Raw genomic sequence first — 18385 nt, 5'->3', positions numbered from 1 at the left:
ACAATTATTATACCTCATAATAATTAGCATTTAATGAAGCACCCAGCCATATGGAGGAATCCGTCTTTAACTGGTGAAGCATGCTGATAAATGAAGGTTAATGCTGGGTGACAAATAACACAGCTGGAAAAGGGGCTATAGCTCTGTGCTGAAATATGAATGTGGGGCAAAATGTATTATATAACTTATAATAACTTATACTATATAAGTTCTTTTTTCTATTAATGATAGTATTATTTCTTTAACATGAGCTTCATATCATAAGATCTAAAGTGCGAGAATGAATGAATTACCAATTTTATTCTTGAAAATTGCAAATAATTTCCATTTAAAAGTGGAATATATGAAAACAAAAGCTATCATATTTTAGTATGCAAATATAGTTGTAAGAAAATAGAACAATGCAAAACTCAGTATGGAAACTGAAAGCTGAACATTCTATTAATGTGAGTCAGTGGGAGATATTCTAAATTTCATAAAGTATTAAGTTACAATCTTAGCATGGATCTATAGCAAGAAAGACTGACATTATTTAAAAACAAAGTTAGTATGTTGTATGAGTTAGGCTGAATCAATTGCTAAATAAATAAATGAATCCACACATACATAAATATAATTTTTTTTGCCCATTCCTATTACTTTTGAGGCGTCTGTACACTAGCGTCTTAAGAACTGGGTAAAGTTTATCAGAATACATCTTTAGCAGATTCCACATTTCAAATTTACAGTCTTTCTCTTATAGAAAGTGTACCAAAAACTCATCTTGGCTACAAAGATTTTTATCCTATCAAATGCTCTCCATAAAGAGGATGTTCCATCCCCCTAATGAAACCTGTGTCATACTAAATCTTATTGGCTTTAGTATGCATTTGGAAGCTTTTATCTAAAGCAATTCACATACAGACACGGTACATTTCTATGAGCCTTAATTGGAAATAAGTCAATAACACCGGTGTCAAGTGAATTTACGTACCCTCACAACATATAGTTAAGTCTAATAAACATTCCCTAAAAAATCACTTCCTGCAGACCAGAGGATCCAGTGACATTTTTAACAGAAGCTAAGAACAATAACATTTCAAGTAAATAATTCATGACCTACCTGTCTCACTTGCAGCCCTCTTATTAGGCAGTGGAACAGCTGTTCTTTCCCACAGCACACCCAAAGCCTCTGGAGGTGCTGCATCTGTTTTGGGGGAGGGCACATCCTCTAGGGTTCAGGCATCAGGGGAAACTACTGTGTGTTTTATTTGTTTATCCACAGATGGTGGAGATCAGGCCCCAAAAAGGAAGCTTTTAGTTTAATTTCACAACGTTTCTTCTGTCTGTTGAGTAATTCTTACACATCCACTTACACCAGTTTTGATGGTAATGCCCTTTGGATGGATCATTTGTGAAACCAGTGTTCCAAATGTTACTATAGGTCCAAGATATTAATGTGTTGTGTTATGATTTCAAGGTCTAACACACATTCACATCCGCTTGCCTAATCACATCTGCTTATAATTGAATCTGGAGCAGTGTGGGGTGTGATGTGCCATTGGTAGTCCAGCACTTCCAGCAAACCTGAAAAACTCTTTTGAATTCAAATGTTCAGAAGTTGACTACATTGTTATATTATAATGGTAACATTTTAGGTCAGGTCTCATTTGATAGCATGAGCTAACATGAAGTAAATATGAGCGGTACATTTTTACAGCATTTATTAACCCTTGTTAATGTTACTTAATAAAAATGCATTTGTTAATTGCTTGTTCATGTCAGTTCACAGTGCATTAACTAATGTTAAGAGAAGTGTTGATAGTGACGCTTTACAAGTAACATGAGTTACTTTTTTAAATGAATGCATTACAATGAAATATCTGAGTTAGTGTTGAGGGAAAGTCTTATAAATTTCACTTTTGGTGTGAAAGGGACCTTACAGTTGAAAAATATAATCACTTTTTTATTTTTTATTAAAAAACAAAGAAGCAAGCCAGGTGAAAAAAGTAGCGCTAAAGTAACTTGCATTACGTTTCTAACTAAGTAACACAATTAGTTTCTTTTTCATGGAGCAACGCAGTATTGTAATGCATTACTTTTAAACATAACTTTCCCTAACTCAGACACAACTTTTGATTATAAAAATGTATTAGTAAATGTATAAATTAACATTAAAAGCTTAATAAATGCTGTAGAAGTGTTGATGTAAATGTTAACCAATGTAGTTAAATGATGTTAACAAATGAAACTTTAGCGACTATGTTATCATTATATGAGTTCTATGCACAGCCCTGCTAATATTTAGACCAATATCTTGATTTCGAGTGCTATGTTACTTTTATATGTCATTTCAATAAATAAGAAGTTGATATTGAGTGACTTACATTTAGTAGCCAGTTACTTTATGTAGTTTTTGTTCTCTGTCAAAGATAGTTCCAAACAAAGCCACTGTAATGAATCAGCTTTTTTGAACAAATTGGTTGAGGGAATGATTTAGTGACCCATTGATATTGTCTGGCTAGGTCTTATTTCAAAGGCTGCACCCTATGGAAGTCGCATATGTCATCTATGTCTCATTTCAGAAAAGTAACCATAATGAAATTGACTTATTCCTTGTTAGACATAAATCACAAATGTGAAGTTCAGAGCAATTTGGTCCTGATGAATCAGCATTTTTGTATGAATCATTGAAAATTTCATGATTGCCAACATTTGTCGCCACCTACTGGTGTAAATATAACCTGCAGAAGAAAAAAGACCCACAATGTATAAATAAATTGTATACACCTTAGTCCATGCTGCATTTATAACTATAGGATACTCAGTGGTCTTAAAACCCACATCATGACATGCTCTCCTCCAGACAGAGACCTGGTTTGGACTAAGCACTTCTCTCATAACTCTCACTCTCCAGCCTTTTCTCAGGCCTGTAAGGGGGATGTTTTCCTGGGGTAGGTGGAACACAGATGTGAGGCAGCTCTTGCATTGCTGGGAGAGGAGATGGCTGACTACCTTTTGGCTTGGAGGCACCATTAACCAATTTGCTATCCAGATGTCCATCAGTGAGCAGTGGCCAGATTTGTGCCAGTCTGAGCAGTCCAGACACATACATCTGGGCAAGACCATTATATTCACAGTCTCAGACTCAACCCCCACACACAATGTGTTATTTTTTCGTCTATGAATCCAAAAGCATGCCTCAGTATGACCAGATGTGTGTGTGTATAAGTGTCACTTTTAGTGCGAAGCACGTGTTTTTTTTTTTATAGTAGACCATACTTTATAGAATAGAAGATTTTTCTAGAATCTTTTGTCAAAGCAAAATCATCTTATATGTTTTATGATTCATGTTTCGCGTGTAAAAAAACACAGTATTTTTCACACAATCTGTATACCGCTGTTTTCACTGTCATAAAAACGGTGATGACTTCCTTGTTCTATGAAGTCCCTCCTTCAGAAATACTTAACGAGTTCTGATTGGGCCAGCGGTTCCTGTGTTGTGATTCGACAGCAGATGAGTGCACGCTGCCCTCCTGGAAACGCGATTGGGCTAGTTTTGGAGTAGTTTTGAGAAGCAAGTGGGCAGGAGCATGTGCTGGAGATGTACTTATAATCACAGGAGCGTTTTTACTGACGAGATGCGCATGAAAATCGCATTCGATTTTTTTGCACAGCCCTAACATCTAGTTAACAAAGCTAAACAGTGTTGCCCTTTGTGTAATAAGTTACAGAAACTGTTAAACGCACCAACTTAAATAATAAAATACACTTACCAGTTGTGGTCCATAAACAACGCCTTCTCCAGACAAAGAGGGAACTGTTTTCAACGACATGGCGACAAACACAAACGCAGCTCTTCCTCTTCTCCGTCGGAGTGCAACAAGAACACGCCCCCACTGTTTGTGTATTCATGTGGGCGGAGGTTAGTCAAAAAACTGTTTTAGTGACATCATTACTGCAGGAACTAGAGGGATGTAGTCCAAACGGGTCGTTTTTTGTAGGCGAATTCTGTTAAATAAAATATCTCGCTTGGATATTATTACAGATATTACAGATATTATTTATACTCTAACAACAACATTACACACTAACTAAAGTTTAAAACATGGGATCACGAAGAACGGGACCTTTAAGATCCAGTCCTTGATTCTAATTGGCTGATGGTCATTCCAAGGGCACTCAGTGGCCAGTTATTCTACACTTTTGATTCCATTGACTTCCATTCATAGCATGCAGAGCCAGCCAACTAAGCCTGTCTCAATCGCAAAATATTTCCAGTGCACTGGAACCAGACTTCCTAGAAAATCCCACAATGCACCACAAAAACCTAGGGTCATTGATGCTCACTTTGTTCCCTTAATGGAAAATATGATCACATCATATTTTACATCACATTTTCTAGCTAACTTTTATAATTAATTTATCACTGAAAAGTTTAAGCATTTTTCATAATGTACTTTAAACTGCATTAGTATTTCATCAGTGTCCCAATGTGTAGTGAGCCAGGGTTCTCACCAGTGTCTGAATTTGTGTACATGATATACACATTCACTAACTAGGGAGCTTATTGAGACACACCCACTGTTTTTATGAGAGAGTCACTGAATCACTCACTCAACTGATCAGCTCAAAAACACTGATTTATTTAAAAATGAAGTTATGAATGAGTCACTGAACCATTTATTCACAGATTCGTTTAAAAACTCATCACTGATTCATTCAGAAATTAAACATTACTACTTTGTATCGACTTTGAGACATTCAGTGGTTTGATTTGATTTGTATTTGTTTGGAACTATTTCCATTTGCATAGGAAAAAAATTGCTTACGAGTGGCTTACAGTTTTTTTAATACAAAAAGGGGAAAAACATAAACTTACCTGGTTAACTGCTATACTGTAAATAGATTTCAGGATAAAGAAATTGCATAAACAAAAGCAAAGATGAACAATTTTTCTATTATCATTCAGTCCCACAGTCAGCCTGATTGATGATACCTGTAAGAACAGTGTGTATATTTTCCACAACCACAACCTCTGCCAGTGCGAACATTTGCCTTGTGGCACCAATTCCCAGGAATGCCTAACCTGTGCCAGCTGTTGGAGACAAGCTACCTGTGCCAACGGTGGCAGGAGCTGCCCACCACATCATCTGTTCCAGCGTTTCCATCTGTAGCATTTGTACCGATCCTCCTCTCTCTGCATCTGGACCCTCCAAAGAAAGCTTTCCAATAGTGCTGGCCTTGACTGTGGCTGCCAACCAGGCCAGATGTTCGAGCTGTAAGCCCCGGGCTAAATCAGTGTAGCTCTCCGCTCATTACTCCAGGCCTGATGAATTGCAAGTGGCTGTTTTTTTGTGTTTTTTTTTTTTCAGATCACTCTACAACAAACCATCCATCAGAGAGAGCAAGATGTGAGAAGATGCAGTGGTGGCTAAGGAGGGGCTTGCAGATGTGTCTTTCAAGACATTTGGCAGATTATGGGAAAGCTTTTTGAAAAGTTATCCTCCTTATAGTGTGTCCATTTTTTACTCAGATATTTCAAATATTTATATGATGCTTTTTATTTAGCTAGCCACCTTAGCTGAACTTGAGATTCGGGTCAGTTTGAAGAAAGTATCACTCAGGCTTAAACCGTGAACTGAATCAAATGATTCACTCAAAAGATCTGACTCAAAAAGATGTGTTCCTTAAACAGACATCATTATTTTTCTTCTCATAAATCTGCCAAACACAGCTTCTGTCACTTGAACATACTGTTTTAAAAAAAGTCACTTGTAGCACTCTTTTTTTTCATATACATCATATATCATGCATCACATTTTGAAACTATATCAATTTTGGTAAATAACATCCATAAGAGTATAATTCAGAAAGAAAAACACAAAGACTGTGTTAAAAAAACTATGTGGTTTGACTTTAACCATCCATTGTGTCTAGAAAATGATTTAAAAATATATGAAAAATATTACAGTTTAAATATATATTATATATATTTTTTTAGAGGAATCATGGTTTGAATGGTGTTAAATATTTCTTCAGTTTGAGTTCCAGTATGCTTTTAATCATAGCTGAACTGTATGGAGACATATATTCACACTGCACATATATTACTATGCATACAGTGAGCAAATTTATACACACCCTTTATTGACATGCTCTGCAGATGTAGATACATAAACAAATATTTACCATTTTACTAAGGATCTGGATGGACACCTGTTCATTAATAACATTTCAAATGCTCTACACTTACAAAAACAATAGAATTAGAACTAAACCCTTAATTTTCACAAATATTGAAAATGTAGCAAATTTCTTTGCTCAGCTACACACTGACTGGTTATACAGGTCTCATTAAAATAAAAAGTATTCTGTGGAGCATTAAAGGGTTTTTTTTTCAAATTTTTGAAAAAGATTTTGAAGAAACTGTAATGCTAATTTCCTAATTTTTCCCTGTGACAAATGCATTTATGGAACATTTGCAACAATCACACTGTTAATATTTTTTTTATATATGTTTCATAATGTTGTGACAAAGAATAAAAAACTGTGATCAACTTCCTGTGTAAAATGTGGTAACTCACCAAGATTCAGCTGAAGAATCTTTACAGAGAAGATTCTCTGCATCCTGGGAGGTTCCATGTGATTATGCCTGTATCTTGAAGATGAGCCAAAACAAACATTCTTCAAGACATGAAGAAAAGAAAGGAGAGAAGCTATGTTATCCAGTTGTTGTTATGTAAATACAGTCTGTGCTTCCAGATGTGTATTTCTCAGCCCCTTTGTCCCCCGTATAGACGCATTGAGCCCTCAGGGAAAAATTAAAACCAACATTGCTAAACTTAGTTGAGTCCAGCCATTCCCAGTTGTGCTCATCCCAAGGAAGAACATACCACAATGACTGAAAACTATTTTAGTGTGACAAACAGTCCATGCAAGAGAGATGGAAATGGCATCACTATTTAAAAATGTCTTATAACATCTGACACAGACTCTTAAATTGCTGCTCTGTCCTAAAACTGTTTCTTATATTAAAAACTTTAAATTTGCAAAGTACATTGACTTTAATACCATTAATTTGAAATTCAAAAAAAAAAAAAAATCCTTTTTTATGAGAGATTTCAATTGGTGCAGAAAAATTGTGGGAAAATGTACATTCAAGAAACGATAACAGACGTCAGTTTCAGAACAGAGAAATACATCACTTGCTTTACAGTGGATCCTCTGCAGGAAGTTCAAACAACTGATATAAACATAACAATTATCAGTCCATCAATAAACATCTTGTGAAGCAAAAAAGCTGCGTGTTTGTATTAAACACAAATCTATCTTCAAGGTGCTTAGTCATTGCTTCTGGCCAAAATATGAGTCCGTAATCCATAATAACGCTTCTCAATGCAGTGAATGATTTTTTATCAGCTGTTAAGACTCTCATTCTGATGCCACCCATTCACTGCAGAAGATCCATTAGTGATCAAGTGATTTATCTAAATATGTTCTGATGAAGAAACAAACTCATCTACATTTTCAGAAAATTTTATCTGTAACACTAGTGTTAACCAATGATCTTTTTGGGCTATTTTTCTAAATCAAAAACCGCTATGCTAAAAACAAAATTGCCATGGCTTAAAAATGCAAATTCTCTTCTGGGTTTTAGAATTACAAAGTGCTCTCAGTGGAGGTACAATAGTTCTTTCTCACTCAGATACGACCTTGACATATGGCTTGGCTTCTAGTTCTGAGAGCCTTGGCTGTGAGGCAGTGAGGTTAGATGGCACCCTATGGTGCCCCAGCATGCATCTGGAAAGGTGGGATGTGCAGGTGGTGTGGCATGGATGCAGTGTGTGGCACCTAGGGGTGTTTGGGGCACCGCTGGCATCATGACTATCTATCAAGCCCAGATGTCACACCCAAGTAACAGCTGCACTGTCTGGGGGCGGTGAGAGACTGTCTTCCTCATCCATAGGACCTGCCAGAGGCCACCGCATCCAACACAGAGCACAGCAGAGAGTCTTCAGAAGTGCCACTGCTGAACAAAATATACAGTTAGAAAAATAAAATGGATTAGTGAGTCCGTCCATGTCACGGCAGGGATCCAATGAGGCACGGAGATAGAACCAAGTGCGGGTATGATATTTATTTAAAGGGTAATCCAAAGGGGTAAACAGTCCAGGCAGGGTCAAAACCAGAATATCCAAATATACAAGACACGAAGACAAGGCAAGGCAAGGCAAGATGACGGACATGAAATAACCTCAACATTAAACAAGGACTCCGTAACACAGACTCAGACAGACCGGGTATAAATACACAGAAGGATAATGAGGGAACAGGAGACAGGTGGGGAACAATCAATTACTAACAAGGAGGAAGGTGACCAAATAAGGGAACAGGAAGTGATAAGGTGACAGACACCGTGAGAAAGGGGGACATCTAGTGGAAACCCAGGGACACAACCCAGACACTGTGACAGTACCCCCCCCTCTACGGAGCGGCTCCCAGACGCTCCACGACAGACACAAAACAGAGACCAGGAGGGAGGCGGACAGGTGGAGGCTCAGGGGGAGGGACGGAGGGCCAGGAAAAAAATTTAATGGGGAACAGATACCAGAAGTGTAGACACAAAACAGAGAGACCAGGAGGGAGGAGGACCGGAGGAGGTTCAGGGGGAGGGACGGAGGGCCAGGCTCACAGAGAGGAACAGGGATAGGAGTGAACACAAAAACAAAAAACAACATGAAGCCCCTCCAGGGCGGGGCAGAAGACCACACCGTCCGTGTGGTGGAGACTGGAGTCCCCCAGGGCGGAGCAGAGGACCACCACAACCATGTGGTCAGGGCGGAAGCCTCCCAGGGCGGAGCAGAAGACCACCACAACCGTGTGGTCAGGACGGAAGCCCCCCAGGGCGGAGCAGAAGACCACCACGTCCTTGTGGACGAAGCCAGAGTCCTCCAGGGCGGAGCGGAAGACCCCCACAACCGTGTGGTCAGGGCGGAAGGCCCCCAGGGCGGAGCAGAAGACCACCACAGCCATGTGGTCAGGACCAGAGCCCCCCAAGGCGGAGCAGACCTCCGTGCGGCTGGATCAATGGGACAACGAAACTCTGGTAATCCCCTGGTGTCCTTACTGGACTCCAGAAGATTGGTGCTGGCCTGACACTGCTCATGAAGATCATTGGTGACTTGCATTTGCTCATGAAGATCATTGGTGACTTGCCTTTGTTCATGAAGATCAGAGGTGACTTGACTCAGTCCTTGAAGACCACCGGTGACTTGACTCAGTCCTTGAAGACCACCGGTGACTTGACTCAGTCCTTGAAGACCACCGGTGACTTGACTCAGTCCTTGAAGACCACCGGTGACTTGACTCAGTCCTTGAAGACCACCGGTGACTTGACTCAGTCCTTGAAGACCACCGGTGACTTGACTCAGTCCTTGAAGACCACCGGTGACTTGACTCAGTCCTTGAAGATCACCGGTGACTTGACACAGTCCTTGAAGATCACCGGTGACTTGACTTGACTCTGAAAGGTCAACGGTGACCAGCCTAGTCTCTGGAGGATCCGCGGTGACTAGCCCTGACTCAGGAGGATCCGCGGTGACTAGCCCTGACTCAGGAGGATCCGCGGTGACTAGCCCTGACTCTGGAGGATCAGCGGTGACTAGCCCTGACTCTGGAGGATCAGCGGTGACTAGCCCTGACTCTGGAGGATCAGCGGTGACTAGCCCTGACTCTGGAGGATCAGCGGTGACTAGCCCTGACTCTGGAGGATCAGCGGTGACTAGCCCTGACTCTGGAGGATCAGCGGTGACTAGCCCTGACTCTGGAGGATCAGCGGTGACTAGCCCTGACTCTGGAGGATCAGCGGTGACTAGCCCTGACTCTGGAGGATCAGCGGTGACTAGCCCTGACTCTGGAGGATCAGCGGTGACTAGCCCTGACTCTGGAGGATCAGCGGTGACTAGCCCTGACTCTGGAGGATCAGCGGTGACTAGCCCTGACTCTGGAGGATCAGCGGTGACTAGCCCTGACTCTGGAGGATCAGCGGTGACTAGCCCTGACTCTGGAGAGTTCACTGGCACCTGACTCGACTCTGGAGAGTTCACTGGCACCTGACTCGATTCCGGAGGGTCAACTGGCACCTGACTCGATTCCGGAGGGTCAACTGGCACCTGACTCGACTCCGGAGGGTCAACTGGCACCTGACTCGACTCCGGAGGGTCAACTGGCACCTGACTCGACTCCGGAGGGTCAACTGGCACCTGACTCGACTCCGGAAGGTCAACTGGAACCTGACTAGACTCCGGAGGGTCAACTGAGACTCTCATCCTGTGCAACGGCGCTGGGCAAGCAGCCATCTTGGGCCATGACTCTGGACAGGCGGCCCTCTTGTACTGTGGTGCTGGGCTGGCGGCCATCTTGTACTGTGGCGCTGAACCGGTGGCCAATTTGGGCATTGGCGCTGGGCTGGCGGCCATCCTGTACTGTGGCGCTGGACTGGTGGCCAATCTGGGCATTGGCGCTGGGTTAGCGGCCATCTTGTGCTGTGGCGCTGGACTGATGGCCATCTTGTGCTGTGGCGCTAGGCTGACGGCCATCTGGTGCTGTGGCGCTAGGCTGACGGCCATCTTGGGTTGTGGAGCTGAACCGGTGGCCAATTTGGGCATTGGCGCTGGGCTGGCGGCCATCTTGGGCTGTGGTGCTGGAACGGTGGCCAATTTGGGCATTGGCGCTGGGTTAGCGGCCACCTTGTGCTGTGGTGTTGGACCGGTGGCCAATTTGGGCTGTGGCGCTGAACCGGTGGCCAATTTGGGCTGTGGCGCTGGGCTGGTTGCCATCCTGGGCAGTGGTGCTGGGCTGACGACCACCCCGCCGGAAGAGACCAAAGTGGCTGGGGCATCCCACCGAAGCCGATGCTGCAGGTAGCGCACGAATTCCCAGAATTCCAGTGTCTCTAACTGCGCCATCTCCTCATGAGACACTGGATCATCCAGCCCGCCATTGAAATAGTCCTTGAGGGCCGCATCGTTGTAGCCCATGCCCTCGGCCAGGGACCAAAACACCTGAGCCAGGGCACCCACTTCATTGCCCTCTTGGCGGAGGGCGATCAACCGAAGGTACTTGGTTCGCCGCTCCGCCATCTTGGCTGGGGAACGGAAAAATGACATACCGCTGGTTCCTAGTGTGACGGAGTCCTTCTGTCACGGCGGGGATCCAATGAGGCACGGAGATAGAACCAAGTGCGGGTATGATATTTATTTAAAGGGTAATCCAAAGGGGTAAACAGTCCAGGCAGGGTCAAAACCAGAATATCCAAATATACAAGACACGAAGACAAGGCAAGGCAAGGCAAGATGACGGACATGAAATAACCTCAACATTAAACAAGGACTCCGTAACACAGACTCAGACAGACCGGGTATAAATACACAGAAGGATAATGAGGGAACAGGAGACAGGTGGGGAACAATCAATTACTAACAAGGAGGAAGGTGACCAAATAAGGGAACAGGAAGTGATAAGGTGACAGACACCGTGAGAAAGGGGGACATCTAGTGGAAACCCAGGGACACAACCCAGACACTGTGACAGTCCAGCTCAGCTGATATGGGCAGACATGGCTCTGTCACACACAGAACACTGGCTCACATACAAAACCTGGAGTGAACTTGACAAGCTGTATTCACAGTTTGACCTACGTTTTAAATGAATATTCATGTTCACACTCACACCTGGGTTCTCCATCCTGCAAAACAACACAGATCATAAGCGTTCTTTTACATGTAGACCAACTGCAGTCAGGGCAATAGCCAGGCATTGCCAGGAATTTGAAAACAAATTAAAAAATGAGGTATCAACGAAAAGCATGACAATGTAAAGACTGAGTCTTGATGGTTTCTATAAGAGAATGAATGAATGAATAAATGTGTTTTATTGAAAAATAGTATTTATCTCTGGGAAATCTCAGGTGAATACACATGAATCTGCATGCAGATAGCTCTTAGGCCTATAAAATACATTTTTTGTTACATGCTCTCAATGTGAAATTATAGAACAGATCTGACTTAAAAAAAACAACAACTAATAAATAAATAATTAAATATTGGAGAATTAAGCATTTTGTTCATAGTAATTTTATTGGTGCTATCCTGCTGTTTTGACCTTTGTTTAAGTATCCTGTTTAATTTGACTTTTCAGATTAGAGTCATAATCACTTCCTGATGAAAGGGGAGATCCAGGCAGATGAAGTCTTTCAATAAAAGTGTATTTATTTTAAGACAAAATCATACATGATAACTACTACAGAAATGAAATATTAAAATGAAAGAAAAAGACTAAAAAGGATTACAAATTTCAAACTAAGTATATTCAAATCTAAGTGGGCTATAATAATCTTCACAAGTGAAGAGACACAGGCCTTTGCAGCATGTGAGTGTGCTGAGAGCAAGAGAAAAAGAGAAGTTGCCTCTCTCTCTCTCTCTCTCTCTCTCTCTATGCTGAAGATCACCAGCTGTTTTTTGCCTGATTTATAAATGTCAAACGAACTTCTCCATTATCTATCTTGTCAAATATTTCCCCTATAACTGAATGAAGTTGTCATGACCTGTGAAATGCAGTAGGTAGAAGTAAGATAAAAATAGAGACATGGCTAGTTTTACATCCTTCGAGCAGAAACAACAGAGTTCAGCAATCTTTAAATATCATCGTGCCAAAAAACAATGCCCTGGTCTTTATATGTCACTAACTCAGTTAGCTGGAATTGATTGTTGATGATTTGACATGATCTTGGATTATTTGGTTCTTCGAAGCTCATCCTGGACTTGCTGTCATAGCAACAGGTCTGTAAACTTAAACCTGCTCAGGAGCAAGATTATTTAATGTAAACAGGATTAGATCGCATCTTTTTAAGTGGAACCAATATTCAAAATCTATCCCAGCCACTGCTACTCTATTACAAGAGTACCCTACTAATCCCGGGACAATCATTTAAAATAATAATAATTGAAAAAAATTAATTTGAAAATAATATTATAATGTTGTGTAATCTATAATGCTATAGACACAGTCAGTTTTACTCATTGGAATATTTATTCATGATAACTTTATAATTGTATTAGAGTCTTACACACATACTGTAAAGGTAATCTGAGCCGTCCATTAATTTGAGTGATTAAAGCTATTATGGGGAATGGCTTGATGGAGTGCAGGAGATGCAGATAAGATGATCTTGACCTTTAAGAAACTTTAATTAATGCTGTCACATAACAAACCTGCTTCAAAGATAAAAATACATGAATTGCTAATTACAACATTGAACTAAAAATGTAAAGCCTGTACAAACACTAGTAATTGGGAATAATGTAAAATAAAGAAATAAATAAATAAGATTGAAATTTGTCAAGGTTTTCGCCAGGTGTCTTTATTTATTATATGATGACTACATACTACATCTGCAGAATCTGATATTAAATTAACTATATGAAAAAATTTAATAATGAAATGAGTAATGCCGAATACATAATATCATAAAACAGTAATATGGATATAATGAAGAGTGACAAGAAAATAATCATAAAGAATGACTCATCTACACACATATACATGTCCCATATGGCTCCACCTGACCAGGGGAAGGTAATATGGGGATTTCATATGAAATCCTCTTTCCTCACATACACAGATATACATTAGCATTCCCCCCATTCCAGACGGGCAGCACAGACGTACAACCCTTCCCCCGTCATGAGGGATAAGACTGAGGTAAAAGATGTCCGACAGCACTTTTACCTTGCATAATCGCTCCCCCTTTCCCAGACCCTCTCAGTCCCATACTCACACTGACCCATCCCAATGGACAAGAGGGCACTTTGCCAGCTGAACCCTGAGAAGGTTTTAGGACGACAGAGAACCTCAAGAGATTTATCCATAGACGCTTTCATGTGTGTCCATGTCAGTGGTCGCTGGAGCTCCTCGTATGTGGTCCTGGATGGAGAGAGGGACAGCTGTAGGCAGAGAGGACACGTGAGATCAGGCAGAGCAGCTGTAGCCACAGTCAAAGGTGTGCAGGACAGCTTTATCTGTTTCAGATGGGGAAACATACGGCCAGAAATGCCCATTCTGGCTCACCTAACAGCTTTCAAGTGGCTAATATGGTCCCAGATTGATAGATGACAAGAACAACAGGATCCAGATTAAAGTGTTGACCTACAAACAGTTCTCTATCTGTCCATCCGTCCCTCTATCTATCTATCTATCTATCTATCTATCTATCTATCTATATATCTATCTATCTATCTATCCATCCATCCATCCATCCATCCATCCATCCATCCATCCATCCATCCATCCATCCATCCTTCCATCCTTCCATCCATCCATCCATCCATCCATCCATCCATCCATCCATCCATCCATCCATCCATCCATCTAACTGTCTGTCTGTCTGAATTAAATATGACTCATAGGAAAGGAATGTTTATCTGGCCATTTTCAGGCATGCTGACACAAAATATTGAATATTAAATATTGCGGTCACCTCACAAGTTTTACACCAATAGATTCTTGGTGCAGCTTTTCAAGCAAACCCTTGTGTATGCAGTGTCCCAAGTGCAGCGTGGAAACTGTGGTCTCTCTCTGTAGGCGTGGACAGCTGATGAAGGGAAGAGGGCGCTTGCCAGGCCTGCTTTCCTGTGGGTTTAAAAAACAGGCCATTCCCCACCTGTGTCACAGCACAGGACTGTGGCCTTACCTCTGGTCTGCCTCCTTCCGCCATCTGGAACAGTCAGTGTGGGCAGGGGGCGAACTGAGGCCACAGCCTAGGACCGACGACTCACAAAACAGCTTTATACAGAAATCCTGTGCAATTTGTCCGGTGGGATCAAAAAATAGTCAATTTCAGTGATGCCCAGGTGATACCTAGCCAAACAATGAGTTTCCACAGCAGCTGTAGTTAACATGCTATGCTTTGAAAAGTACAGAGGTCTGCTATGAGAATTGCCCTGCCCTTATGTACTTTTTATGTACTACATTTACATTTAGCATTATTATGGATTGTCACTTTAAAATCATTAAGCTTTCTTTAACAAACATATATGGAGAATAAATAAATAAATAAATAAATAAATAAATGAATAAAAATAAACTAACATAGAAACTTTTTTTCAATACTATCTGTTAAAGTGTTGCAGTTCCAAATCTGAACACTCAGATTTTTGGTGCAGTTTCCCCTAGACCACAGTGGGAAGTTTTATGTGGAAAAGGTAAAACTAGCACAAAATACAACAACATTACAAGACTTATTTGGATTTTCAATCCAACTCATAGCCTGCAGTGCCAGGTCAATGTGCTCGTGGGTTTATAACATTGAACACATTTAGGCTACTTAGACGTAATTGTTCTGATTTAGGTCTATCGGTGTTGTTTTTGTATTATTTATATAATATGTATTAATACTGTGAATTAGTTTTTATTGATATATTTTATATTTTTATTTTTACTTTAAATTGAGTTGAAACTGTAGTAAATTTGTTTAAGTGTTTTTGATTTTGTACAATCAATGGTTAAATATACTTAAGTTTATTTAAATTAACGAAAGGATTTAACCATTGATTCTAATTAACCATGTATTCTGAAAAAGAGGTGAAGGCCTATACTCTCAGGCTATGTATATTTATTGTATATTTACAGTTAAAAAGCCCATAATTTCATTTAGGATCTGACTGGTTGTATTAATTTCAGCGACTCTCTCCAGATACGTTCCTAATATTCCTAGGTTTCCCCTGACCGTGGAAATCCTGTTAATTCCAAGAGAATTCCCCTCCACTCAGAGCACCACACAAGCGGCGCATCTCTTGTAAACACAGCGGCTCTCGCGAGATTTCCTCGCACTGTGCAGCACACGCAGGAGCCCCTATGGAGCAGTGAGGGCAGGCGGGAGACAGAGCAACCGAAATCTAGCGTGAACTGTAGCAGGAGACTCGGGGTGAGAGAGGGTAACCTGCCTGTGACGTCGCTGTGGTGTGTCTGAGCTGTGGTTCCCGAGGTAAGGAACTACCGCAGCCTTTTCACATACAACCCCTCGTTTCGAGACGACACTCTAGTAGTGACCACTTGAGTCTGTGCGCTCTCTGTAGACGTGCTTCTCCGATTATCCCGTCCACCCGAGCCTGTAAGGAGGACGCGCACATACTTAGGGAGGCGAGGGAAAAGCCCATTGGTCTCCCTACCGACGCCAGCGACAGGTAAAAAAATGAGGAAAAACAACCGGCCCGCTATATGACTGTAATACCGATGTTAAATGTCCCATTTGACGGAGCGCGTGGCTGGCTGTGATGCTGCTCGGTTCATTCAGCGCATATAAACAGTTGATGCTGCGGCGTGGAGGCTGTGAAGCAGGGGAATGAGCTCTGCTTATGGCCTAGTGTGCTTTTCGCATAATTCCCACTTTTAATTCCCGAGACAGCCCCACCTTCCACTGGCAAATTCATTTTAGTAATGCAAAAGCCTCGACAATACAGAATCTCTGTTTAAATAACTGTAAGTCACGATTGGCACAGGAAGACCTATGTTATTCTCTTTAGCCAGCTTATTCATTGCATTTGAGGTAACAGATTCACACCTGACAGATAAAGTAAATGACAGTTGGCCAGCAGGTTGTAGCTGAGGTCGCGGGTGTTACACCAAATTCCACGAAGTGGAAATCCTATTTCCAGCAATGGCTTTAATGTTGATGTTTGCAGGTGTCACACCCTCTTGTTTACATTACCTTGACACCTCCCTCAGATTTGAGCATATCTGTGAAGGAGTATCCGCATGTGGGACTGAGGCTGCTTAACATGAGGGTCAGTGACAAATAAGGATTTCTGGGGTGTTTAATGTAATGTTTAATCAGAATGTCATAACTGGATTGTCCTTTGAAACATCAGACTTTGCCTGGTGATGTCTGCGTGACATCTCCAGGCTTTTAGTCCAGTTCAAACCCACACCTGCAGGCTAATGTTCATCTGTCTCCACTTTTGAGTTCTCAAAATCCAGTAAACATCTGATGGATAGAACTAAGTCCCTGCCCTACCTGGATTCTTTTTCTGTTTTGATAATACGTTACACTCGGATGTCTTGGAAATTGAATCTTTGTATCCATGTTGGTTAAAAACATGTCTACAAAATGCCTTGATTAAAAATGTCAAGTGGTGCACTAAGATTCTTTACATCTTAAATACATGAGTGAGCATTCATTACTTTTCATAAGTAATGAGGTTTCTAACAAAAATTTAAAGGTAATTACAAAAAATTAATAATAATTTTATTAACAAAATTGTCTGTTTTTTTATAATTACATCATATTCAAGTCATTTATTTTTGTATGAATAGCATTTTTCATGTATTTTTTTAAAAGCTATCTGGATCAAACATCTAAGCATCATATCATTGAACCATTATCTTTTGTTCTTTTATGTGTGTGTAGTACCAATATAATGATGAAGAAAATGCATTGGTTGCTGTCCAACAGTAGTTCGTGATAAATTAGTTATTGTAAAGAAATATAAGTAATGTTGTCCAATACTTGAATTTCAGAGAGTACAATAGCTATGAAAATCATATAAATCTATATGTATATAAACTCAACTGACTTGACTTTTAGTGAGCAGAATTACAGATTTACAGATTACTTCGGGTTCATTAAATCAAGTCTTACACTGCACTATTTTGCTCATTTACTCACTAGAGCCCCTTTCACACTTCATGGCAGACCCGGCATATTGCCGGAACATTGCCGGGTCGCCTTCTGTGCGAAAGCAAACACGTCCCGGGATTGATTCCGGCATTGAACCCGGGTCGGGGACCTAGTAACATTGCCGGGTTCAACCCAGGACGAGCGCTGTGTGAACAAAAGCCAGATCTAATGCCGTGTCAAAGTGATGACGCACATTATCGTGCAACTCTTTTACCGGCTGTTTTGAAGGAAGATCAACGTTCGCGCCGAAAAAGTATGTGCAAACTGTAATGAAGCAGAGATCAGTTAGTTCCTCACTTTCGACGCTGACGCCGAGATCGTTCGCTTGCTTCAGTGAAAGTATAACGTGCCTAATGTTTTCGACTCGTACATTACACGTCACGCCCTTATGTCTCGTGTCGTTACGGAATCTTCACGGGTTGTGTGTGAAAGCACGCACATATCCCGGGTAATCACTGGCAGTGTGAAAGGGCAAAATCTAGCGACCCGGGAACAATTGCCGGAACACTTTACCCGTGTATTTTGCCGGAATGGCAGTGTGAAAGGTGCTTGAGATAACTTGCCTTTTATTGTCGGTTTTGTGCTTAACCAATCTGTCTCAGTTATAGTCTGTGCTTAGCTTTTTGACACCTCAATAGTGTCAGTTTTCTTTATTGATCTTATTATCCA

The 18385-nt window shown here is 41.3% G+C and overlaps 2 protein-coding genes across 4 annotated transcripts in view; one reads left to right on the top strand and one right to left on the bottom strand.

Moving 5' to 3' along the window:
• The window catches only part of LOC132110798 (deubiquitinase DESI2), a 104193-nt gene that overhangs the window by 81883 nt on the left and 3925 nt on the right, over nucleotides 1-18385 (bottom strand). The gene's annotated exons all lie outside the window — the stretch shown is intronic.
• The window catches only part of LOC132110797 (RAC-gamma serine/threonine-protein kinase), an 87644-nt gene continuing 85101 nt past the window's right edge, over nucleotides 15843-18385 (top strand). The window contains exon 1 of one of the 3 annotated variants that reach the window (XM_059517752.1): nucleotides 15843-16024. The gene's annotated coding sequence lies outside the window, so the exon portion shown is untranslated. Of the gene's footprint in view, nucleotides 16025-16073; nucleotides 16224-18385 lie in introns of those variants that run through there. The other 2 variants (XM_059517754.1, XM_059517753.1) reach the window with 2 other exon arrangements.

The sequence above is a fragment of the Carassius carassius genome, chromosome 30 (assembly GCF_963082965.1).
Source record: "Carassius carassius chromosome 30, fCarCar2.1, whole genome shotgun sequence".
In the NCBI taxonomy this organism is placed as follows: Eukaryota; Metazoa; Chordata; class Actinopteri; order Cypriniformes; family Cyprinidae; genus Carassius; species Carassius carassius.
The sequence above is the reverse complement of the archived record's forward strand: the minus strand, read 5'-3'. Positions and strand labels throughout refer to the sequence as shown.